The sequence below is a fragment of the Scylla paramamosain genome, chromosome 33 (genome assembly GCF_035594125.1).
Source record: "Scylla paramamosain isolate STU-SP2022 chromosome 33, ASM3559412v1, whole genome shotgun sequence".
NCBI classification, from domain to species: Eukaryota; Metazoa; Arthropoda; class Malacostraca; order Decapoda; family Portunidae; genus Scylla; species Scylla paramamosain.
The window spans coordinates 7,698,393-7,709,867 of record NC_087183.1 but is presented as its reverse complement, the minus strand read 5'-3'; positions in this window follow the sequence as shown (position 1 = coordinate 7,709,867).

Genomic DNA, 11,475 nt, shown 5'->3' with positions numbered 1-11,475 from the left:
CACAGCGTTCAGCGAGACGTGTAATGCTTGTTTGAACACTGTGCTGCCGGGACACAGGGAGGAGTGGCGTGCATCTGCAACATGCGCCACGCCCCTGCGGAAAGCCAGCAGCTACCGGCGTTGTGCTGTGCTGGGGACGGGGAAGGATTTGAGCAGCCTTTGGGGGAGGGACGTGAGAGTACAGAATATTACCATGATGAAATCAGCCTCACAGGTATTAATTAGCTGCAGACTCGGAACTAATCCTTCCAGCTCGCCATAGTGTGTTTTTAGTGCAGACGTGTGTGTGGCGTGCTGGTAGAAGTGTTGCATATCCGTGTATGAATCATGAAGCTGTAGGTGTGTACTCCATATACTTTATTGCGGGCGAGTTTTTGGTGGTATGCGTATTACTTGTCATCAGGTTGCATTCTTCATGTTCCTCAGAATGGTCAGGTTATCAGTAATGAGGTCAGCTGAAAAACAAAACCTAAGAGTAAAGGTAATATAATTTTAAACGTGGTGTCAGAAAGAGTAAGTGGAATGTACTGGTGATAGAAAACGGGACGACGCGTTAGTGCTATTAGACAATGTTTTAGCTTATTACGTTCCTCACAGAGAGAAAGGCGTCGGCTCAAATGTTATCATACAATACTTCTGCGTCTTTCTGTGCTAATTTTCAATGCCATTTTCATCTCCGTTCCAAATGTGTTTCTGTAACATAATCGTGTTGAAAAATCGCCTTCCAAGTTAAAGCTTGTGGCGTGACGCGTGGAAAGCGACAGCTCGTGGCGACCAAACAGCCGTGCCCCAAGGCCGTGCCATGACAGAATTGTGAGTTTCAGGTGATCTTGTGTATGATATACTAAAGGTTTGAGGTGTCGTGTCCTATCGCTTTTTCTTAACAAGGCATCGGGCACGGATGCTATTTTGGTAGTGAATGTTTGAGACCACGACATAATTGGTAAAAAATATGCTTTGGTATGATATGTGGATAATGAAAGTAATTATAAGAACAAATTAGGGTAAACTAAGCTAAAATTTACAGTCATTGGTTGCCAGACTAGATGTCATGATAGATACCCCGCCCACTCATCCTTTCGTGACGTCGATGTGACACTTAATTATGACGTAAGAGTAATCACCCAACCATCCAGCAGTTCTGTCTTTAGTAACTGGGTCTGTCACTTACAGGACGGAAGTAAATGCTAGTCTGTCTGTACACCCAATATACAGCACTAAAGAACACATCCCTGATACAAGCGGGAAGCCCTCACGCGACCACGACTAATGGCACATCATTTACGAAAAAATACAGCACAAACTGAAGCCCACATTCACTTCTTGCAGTTTTACTTTAATGGTGTTGTGACGAGCGAGCGTGGCATTTGATAATGGAAACTGGTATTCTTTATTCTGTGTAGCGTGACTCACAAACCTCGTACAAGCCTCATCCACCAGCTCGCTAATTAACTCTCCACTACCAAGGTTTGTCCTCAAGCTATTCTGTCTGGTGTAGAGAAACATTCGGAAAGATACTGCTGACAAATTTAGCAGCTCAGGCCTTTTAACGCATGTACATGGTAATATTTCTGCTCAGTAAAATAATCACATGAATTAACGAGTGTCTGTCATCAGCAGTCACCTGAAAGATGGCGCCTCCATGTGCAATACATATTTTTTTTACCGATGGATTTCATAAATATTCTGTTTGGAATTGCATTGACTATGCAGGACAGTCTCTTCCGCTGGTGTCTGTGACCTGCTTTTTGTTCGTCTCATTTAAGCGTGCCTCATTATAATTAGTGTGCTTTAATTGATAGGTTCGTTCACCTTCCGAAAAACAAATTTCTTTGTGATGAATAAGTTCGTTGGCTTTCCTCCAAAACATTAATTCCATTGTGATATTCAAGTTTGTTGACCTTAAAAAAAATTGTGTGGTAATAAGTTTGTTGACTTCTTAAAAAAAAATAATTTCCTTGTGATTTATGGGTCCGTTGGTCTTCCAGAAAACATGAATTCTCTCGTGCTACTCTTGCCTCGCCTCGCCTTGGGTTCCTTCTTCGTCACAGTTCTCTTTCTCTGCACTGGCGTCCTGTTCCCCGCCTGCCCCGAGCCGCGGTACTGTAACAGTACACGGCACGTGATACGTCCGAGTGAAAACCTGTCTCTGGTCAATGAGAGGCGGAGTACATCACGGCGTGAATTTGCCTCGGCGAGATGAAGTCTAGCAAGTAATTAATTAACACACGACTTCGGAATGCGTTGCAGCGGCAGGCAGGAGTTCATCAGAGATCCTGTGTGTACGGTAATTAGCACTATTGAATATAATGCCATACAGAAGTCAATGATGAGAATCAGTAATATTATGAACGAAATCCGAGAAGACAGATAATTAAAAAACCTGTATATTATATATTATATATTATATATTATACACAGCCAGCGGCATTCATTAATGATCAGTAGTCATCACTACTTATATTTTAGGAACTGAACAGTGTTCCACGTCTTCAGACACCGTAGTATGAAATTAAAACTTCAAATTTATTGAACATTTGAGCGTGAAGTGTAATTTAGTAGTGTGACAACGAGTCTTTTGTTCTAAATACTGTATCGTGTTTTAAAATCCGAAACATTAGAAACCATACATCTGTGAATAATTTGAGTTTGAAGAGTCTTATTTTATGATGTGTAATGACTCACTTTCTTTGTGTAACTTGATATAGCAGTGGACGGCTCTTCACGCAAAGCTGAAAAACACCGCCACCGGGCGAGACGTCGTAGTGGCTTACATGTCCAGACTTGTAACAGTTTGTTATGGTCGAGTTTGTGGACGGAAGGAAATAACGCTCTGTGTGGTGGTACTTTAGATTTCTTGCTTTCGTCGATCAACTCCAGTTCCTACACGAGGCAGGGGCCGAGCGGGGCGTCTCTCTCGACGGCGGGGAGTTGGCACGTGAAGCAATCCCAGAGGAACTCTAACCCAAAGCAAATGTGGACCTTGACCGTGAACCTTTTTTACGCCCATGACACTGAGGAATGTTGTGAAGGTCGTCTGGTGCACCGTGGGAGGAGGGTGCGCGTGTTTGTGTGTGTGTGTGTGTGTGTGTGTGTGACGGTGGCACAAGCAACATTCCACTCATTCTCAAGTGGTGTCCATTCTCTTCTCGTCAGGCACCTTTTGTGATGTAAACAAATTCTCCATCGGGCAGTGAATTCCCCCGAATGAATTTTACTCACCTGATAGTGCTTTTAGAGTCCTGTAATGTATAACTAAGACATGCGGTATCGTTACAATATTCAAGCTTTTCCTCATGTTTTGAAATGTAGCTTTTCTGAGGTTGAATTTAATCAGACACTGCTATCCTACGGCACTTAGTACACTGATAGTTTTTTTTTTTTTTCTCGACCCTGTAAAAATCCTCAATGTAACAACGACGCCTCGGGCTTGTGTGGATGAGGGGGAGTAACAGTCTTCGGGGGTTTGTTTTTGATGTATTATAGTACAGAGACTAGAAAATACTCTCCACGACGTATCTGGGTGAGTCCACTATCAAATACAGTTCATTTTATTATTTTATCATATAAGGGAACTACGTATCTGAATGTTTACCCAACACCTCCAGCTATGTCGACGTTTTATCTTGTCTCGGTAAGGAATCCCAAATATCCTGCATTTTGGCTGACAACTTTGCAGGCTGCATGATCTTTCTTCCCTTCTCGCCGGGCACAGCTGGAGGGATCAGTGAGTGAGGAGGAGCCTTGCCATCGCGCCTTTTACTCAGGTCAGACATGTAGTGTAGCTTACTTCTGATAGTTTTTCTAAGGGCCAACAGGTCTGCTGATTTTTTCCTTTGTTCCTTTGTCTATATTACCATGTGAGAGAGAGAGAGAGAGAGAGAGAGAGAGAGAGAGAGAGAGAGAGAGAGAGAGAGAGAGAGAGTGGCGTAAATACCTACATTATTTATAAAGTGTGTTGTGTGGGAGCGGCTGATGAGTGTTATGTTGTGGTGGTCTTGAGTTCATCGCAAGACAAAAGCTTCATCCAACCTTTTCCACACTCCCTGCTGGCTGCCTGTCTATTGCAATCCTTAAGTAAAGGTAAATAATAATAATAATAAGAAGAAGAAAAAGAAAGAGAAGCCTACCTCGTTTATTTTATTTTTTTCCTGTTTCTTCTACGTTTCTTTCTTGTGGGTCTCAAATGACAGTTCAGTACCAGTTCATGCTTTCAAGAGAATTTCGCACAAAAAGCTGCTCTTTCGTATTAATTTACTTGGAAAAGTTTTTAATATTATTCAATAAGTTCAATGTTTTACGACGACATAGTACTGGGTCTGAGAAGTGCTTATTGTTTCCAGGCAGCGTCACACTCAGCTGCCAAACCGTCGACTTGCAACAAACAAGAAATACGATGGAACTTTCATGGCGTACAATGGAACCAGTTCACTATGCTTGCGTACCTAAAGGGTGAATATAAATAATTCTCTCTCTCTCTCTCTCTCTCTCTCTCTCTCTCTCTCTCTCTCTCTCTCTCTCTCTCTCTCTCTCTCTCTCTCTCTCTCTCTCTCTCTCCCAGAATAATTCCTCCCATGATATTTTAAGTTCGGTCAGTTCACGTTAGTTAAGATAAGGTAATGTTGGGTTAGGCTGGATCAACTTATCTTAGGAGGGTATTATTGTGGGTGAAATCTATTTGAGTGAGGTATGAGGCGTGCAGTGTGTGGTGCAGCGTGCGAGAGGCGCCGGATGGAAATATATGAGAGTGAGGTGCAGAGAGGCAGAGTACAAGATGAAGTGGCAGGGGTTGGCTGAAAGCTAGGAGTCTTGAGAGGATTTATATAGCAGGGAACACATTCTCAAACCTCTCGGAGTCTTATCTCCATTACTTTTAACGCGTTCATGTAGAAACCATTGAGGTGTTTCAGGGTATTCTGGCACGTCAACAAGTACTCATCACTCATCAATAAGAAAAGCACGCATAGGAATCTCAGCAACTCTCGAAAATAAAAACAAAAAGTGCCAAAATAGAAGTCATGGGGAGCGCAGAAGGGGAAGAGTGACTGGGAAGGCGGGACAGGGTGAGTAAATGTTGATGGGAAGAGTTTGGAAGTGATACTCAGGGAAAGAATTACATGATGGTGTAGTGTTGTGGCGCCGCGTGTGACGAACTGAGACCTTGCAGTGTGGGACGTGGGCGGGAGTGATGGGAAAAGTCGAGAGTGAGACGAAGGGAAATACTTGGAGAGAAATGGTGAGATGAAACAAAGGGAAGGGCATGTGGAGTGGCTGAGAGGAATGGTGAGGTGAATTGAATTAATAATAGTTTTATCCTTTCTGCCTTCATGCCACACTGAGCACTTCGTGTGTATGGAAGAGTGTTGTTAGTTATTTCTCTTTTCGTATTGCTGCATCTTAACTATAGCCTTGTTATACCCATGAAATAACTGATGCGTCACGAGGGGAGTTGGGAGAAAGCGCCCTTGGTAGTGTGTTCAAGTACAACTCCTGTGCCCTATGCATGCGTCTCTCTCTCTCTCTCTCTCTCTCTCTCTCTCTCTCTCTCTCTCTCTCTCTCTCTCTCTCTCTCTCTCTCTCTCTCTCTCTCTCTCTCTCACACACACACACACACACACACACACACACACACACACACACACACACACACAAGACCACTGCAACAAGCGAGGCGTGAACCAGAGCACTCACCTGGAGTTGGACCGAGATACACCGTTACTCTGAGGGACACGTGACCGCTATTAATCCAGCAATACAAACTCTGGACAGGTGTGTGACGGGAGCTCAGTCCACTTCCTTTCTATTTACACGGGGAGCTTACGGGGTTGTCGGGCACGGGAGCAGCAAGACCGTGGAACCGTTTAGAGAGAACCGCGCGCTGTTGAACGTGGCGGTGTCTCATGAAGGAAAAAAGTGAGTGTTTGTCTGTGTGTGTGTGTGTGTGTGTGTGTGTGTGTGTGTGTTTTTCTCTCTCTTTCTCTCTCTCTCTGATGTAAAAAAAGAAACAAGTAAAGCCACAAAAAAAAATCTACGGATAAAAGCAACACAGGAAAAGTGGTACTGGGGAAAAGTCACAAGCGAAGAAGAGGAAAGAAAAATAGCACAGAGAAAAATGGGGAGGAAGAAAAAAAACTGCAGGAATATGGTACAAGAGAAACCACCATAGAGAAGAATAAAAAAAAAAAAAAATGAACGTAGCCTAACCTTACGTAATTAAGCCTGATCTAATTTAACTTAATGGATTCCGTAGCCTACCTTCGACTTTTACACCCCGTCGTTCTTGTTTTCAGGTTTAAACTTTGTGAAATTTTCCCTAGTGATAGTTTTCTGGTCTTATTTTCTGGGCTATTATTTCTTCTTATTATTTTTTGTGGCATTACATCTGAGTACCGCTGCTGACGATTGTGTTCACTTTCTTTTCGTTGTAAATGTGACTGATTAACCGATTTCTGGCGCTGCAAGCAGAGATCATATGGCGCTGTCGTGGACGTGAAGGATGTGTGGTCTATTGTGTTCACTTTCTTTTCGTTGTAAATGTGACAGATTAACCGATTTCTGGCGCTGCAAGCAGAGATCATATGGCGCTGGCGTGGACGTGAAGGATGTGTGGTCTTTGTAACTGGGAAACTGATCTAACCCTTTCACTGCCATATGACAAATCTTTTCTAAATCACTAACCACTCTGAGACATTTCTTCTCGTTCCACTGGCACCCTCTAAGCATTATACGGACTACATTGGAAAGCTTAACCTTGTAGTCTCTTATCTTTCTTGTAGATCCTTATAAAGATTTCATACATAGCTTTTAGTGCAGAGAATTGTTGGATCTCGCAAGGAAAAGGCAGTACTCTCATTATGTAGGCCTGTGTTCTGTTACCCAACCCTGTTTATCTCTATTTTTGTGCGTTTGATTGTGTGGTGTTGTGCTGTCTGTGCTTTTAACCAAGTCTGGATCACCGTTGTTAGTGTTGGAGTCTTGGAGGATACTTGAACAATGAGTGACCGTTGAGTGTAACTGTTCACGTGTCACGGAGTCTGGGCAAGGGCACGAAAATGAAAGGAAAAGGCTGCCTAACGTGCCGTTCTCAAAAGGATAAGTACAGGAGATTGAGAAAATAAAGAAAAAAAGAAAAAAAAAAAGACTGGCAAATTTAGTTTAGCCACGTGCTGGTTTCCCTAGAGTCGTTCCTCCCCGCGAGGCGAGAACAGGAGCAGCAGCCCGGGCAAAAACAATTATTGTGCGACATTTTCACCCTGAACATTTTTTCCCTTTGGACGTTTCCTCTTCCTCAGAAAAAAAAAGAAGTAATAAACCAGTAAATCAATAAGTGATATTAGATAAAATAAACAAAAATAAATAAGTATTGAATGAAAATAGGTAAGGGAAAAAAAGTAATAATCCTCTCCTTTTTATTTGTTTAACAGTTAACCTAACCTAACATCATGAACACCAACAGTTTCACTCAGTGCTTATCATAACAGTGTCATGAAGTACACTGAATACATCCAAAGAAGGAACAAAATGCCTACGAGGGGACATGTCCAGTGGGGAAAGGGGAATTTGTCAAGGGAGAAATCACAGGAGGAAGAGAATATCCAGAGGGAGAGGGGACGTGACCACAGGCAAGGCAGAGCACTGGATTTGTACCCTTGCTTCCCCCACGCGTGTGAGGTCAGCTTGAGGTCAGCTTGAGGTCAGCGTCAGCAAGGCAGGACCATGATCGCCGCTAGCTCTTCACGCCCTTGCACCACAGACTTGCCACTCACCATAATATCAGACACTGTCACTGCCACGCCTAATGTGAAATGTACGTTACAGTGGTGGCGGGGAGACGGCGTCCTGGAGTTGGCTGTACAGTAGAGGTAGCTTATTTATGCATCCCGCCGCTGCCCTCAACACTCCATTGCTGCTGCTACTCTAATATTAAAGGCAATTATCTCTTTAATTAAACGATTAATGACAATGTCTATTCAGGCATTTATGCTCCACTAGTCTTCTTCATTACGACCCGAAGCTTTGGCCCAATGCTTCCCCAGCGCCGCCACACACACACACACACACACACACACACACACACACACTATATTCTTATTTGTCAATGCAATTTTCTAACTTATTTATTTATTTATTTATCTATTCTTTTTAGGTTAGCTATGGCAGGAAGGTTTTTTAGTTACAATATGTGTAAGAGAGACTGAACGCAGGACATGATTGTTGTTAGGCTGACAGATCTCCTTGTGTAATTTCCTCACTCGCGTCAAGCGGTGACTGGCGTGACTGTGTTCAGCAGCCTCTGTGTTGTAGTGGCTCTCCTCACATCTCCAGAGGGTGGCGCTCCGGCATAGTGGCGCGAAGGTTGCAGGGGTTTGATCTTTGTTTAGGGCAGTTTCTTGTTAGGAGAAGTAGTACTCTCTCCTCTTCCATAAATCTGTCTAATCTTCTTCTAAAGGTCTCTAGTGCTTAGTCATTAGGGAGCTTTAAAAGATGATTAGACAAATTTATGGAGAAGGATGATAGGTGGAAGTAAATAGCTATGTTTCTTACTGGGAATGCCTCGTGTAGGCCTCACGTCTTCTTGCAGCTTGCCTTATTTCCTTATGTTCTTGTGTTCTTAAATCTAACCGGTGGTGTCACATGACCTCGTTGTCGCCGCGCCATAACTTAACACGCTTCAGATATTTCGTTACGTTTATTACTCTGGTTCTCTTCATTGTCTTAAAAGCAATATACTAACCTTTCCCCTCACTTCAGTGCCATAAAACCGAATTAGTTCTAGTTACTGTCCTCTCTGCATGGCGCATCCTCCCTCAGCCTGTCCCAGCATCACGTACCAATCACAGCCTTGCGTTTGATCAAATCATGAATAGTGTCCTTTGTTGCCTTACCCTGAGCCGTCATTGTTACTTTGGCCTTTTGTATTGCCTTCCCTTCCCGCTGTGTTGCGCTATGTTGCTCGCCTTTCTCCTCACCGTGACTTGCTGTTTGCTTCCTGCTGTCCTATGCTGATCTGTGCTGTGATGTTTGCTGCAGACTTGGCTTTGAGGAATAATTGAGAAACAAAGCAAAGTCGTTAAGAAAAGCGCGTGGACTTCCGATAACGGTATGACTTAGCCGGTTTTTTAGTGGTCAGCATCCGTCCCGATATTTTCAGAGGTGACCAGATGTGTATCTCTCCAGAGAGTTCAGGTCACGGCAAGGAGGAAAACACAGCTAAGCAAAGAGTGTTCCAAAGTTGACTCGGTGTCGGCAAGTGTTTACAGTACTGATGCAACACTACAGTTTTCGTTTGCGGGTCTTGCCTCACCTGCCGGGAACACCGCGATGCCTGGTGAGCTGGTGCATCTCCAGGCGACCAGCAGAGGGAAGAATGACTTATTTGTTACGTGGATCGGTATTTTTAGTGCGGTATTTACAGGCAGGTTGAAAATCTCGTTATATACAGTTGGGCTTAGATTTTTTTCTTTTTCTATCTATTTGTGTTTCTAGTTGCGCTGATTGTTACGACATTATTTACGCTGAAAATTCCAGCACTCTCTGTAAAGTTGAATTTTCCGACATCCCAATTAGGGTGAAATTTTTTTTACTGTTCCAATCACGTTGAAAACTTTCCTATTTAGAGCTACGTTTAGAGTTCAAGTATTTTTGAGTTACACACGTTAAAAATTCCTGCATATCTAGTTGCGTAAAAAATTCTCTCATTTTCGATTAAGTTGAACATTTTAAAGTAACCACGTGAGTTAATTAGTAAGTCGAGATGGACTTTAGATGCACGAGTCGAAGCCAGTAAGGGATGAAGAGGAGACAAGCACGTGCAGCAGGACAATACTGGATTACAAAGAATTACGAGCAATTTCAAACAGCAACAGTCATGGACGACTAAATTCCACTTGGTAGATGAGCAGATCGTTGGGTAGGAACATGAATAGTTAGGCAGGTGCTTACTTTTATATATATATATATATATATATATATATATATATATATATATATATATATATATATATATATATATATATATATATATATATATATATATATATATATATAATGATGGAGCTTGTATGAATTTTCAATATTAATGACTGGGACTTCGAACTTTTAGCTGTTAAATTCACGAATGCTAATTGTGAGTATTTCCGTCTTTATTAATTCTTCAGGACCTGGTCGTTCTTTTGTATCGCCAACCACCATTAAGTAATTAATATGACGATATGAATGATTGCCATGTTAACACAGAATATCTTAAACAGTATCTTAAATGAACTGTGAGAATTAATATCGAATATATTGTTAGAGTTCGGCAATAGAAGGTTGTATAGTTAAAATGAAATCCATTGAGTGTTGTAGACGCTCGCAGCGGGACTCATTCCACACGTGTTTCAAGCGCAGGCTGCCTCATCCTTCATCAGTGCCGGAGGGTCTTTCGTCTTTTGATCTTCCTCTCTTTTCTTTTTTCCTCCTCCTTGCCTAGAGCCTTATAATTTCCTGGGTGTTTGCTGTTCAGATGATTTCTCAACCCCATGTCGAGTTTCCTTTCTGAGAATATTATTGCAAAGCTTACCCTTTGTCATGTGACTTTAGACTAACTCTATGTAATCCCAAATAACTGCACGCCATTGTGTAATAGCTACAGTTTTGTTCTCTTTCAAGGGTGAGAGAGAAAGAGGCAAACACTTCCCACTTCTGTGGCTTGCGAGGCAGTGGGCTTCCTCGCTGAGGCGGAGATACAGCTCCACTGCCGGCGACCCACAGTAAGAACTCAAGATTTACATATATATAAATGCATAGGTAGATGGCTAAAGGAATAGATTAATGAGTCAGCAAAGTTTACAAGGAATTTCTGTGTGAAGGTCAGGTGACAGGTAACGACGGGTAACCAGTGTGTGGCGTCAGGGTGCAGGCCAGCGAGTCGTTTCGCTGATGGTGATCACATGAATACGTTAACTTTACAGGCGCCTTACTCACGCTGCTGTCTGATGCGCTTCACGGCTATGTTGACTGAGTGAGGAACATGAAGGGCTGATTGCCGCCACATGTGCTTTCTCTCGCTTCTTTGTAAACTCTACCGTAGTGTATTCCACCGACGAAGATTTCTCCATGAAAGTTTCACTCAAAGTAATTCCCTCCGTGATTAACTTCCCCTAACTTTAATTAATCTAACCGTACCAGTCTTTACTTCCCGTGCCTTACCTTTCCATATATAACATCACCTAACGTAATCTCACCTCATCTCACTTCACATCACATTACTTAAGCTTACCTCACCTCAACTCAACTCGCATTACCTTACCTTACCTTACCTTGCCTTACCTCACTTTACCTCACCTCACCTTGGAATATTTAACCTAATCTATTGTAATTGTTTTCATGGATGGGAATGTCTTGAGGGAAATCTTGTGGGGTAGAATGTTCGTGAGGGAAATTTACCTATTGGAAGCTTAAGGTGTGTCACTCCCTTCTTACTCAGTGCCTGGG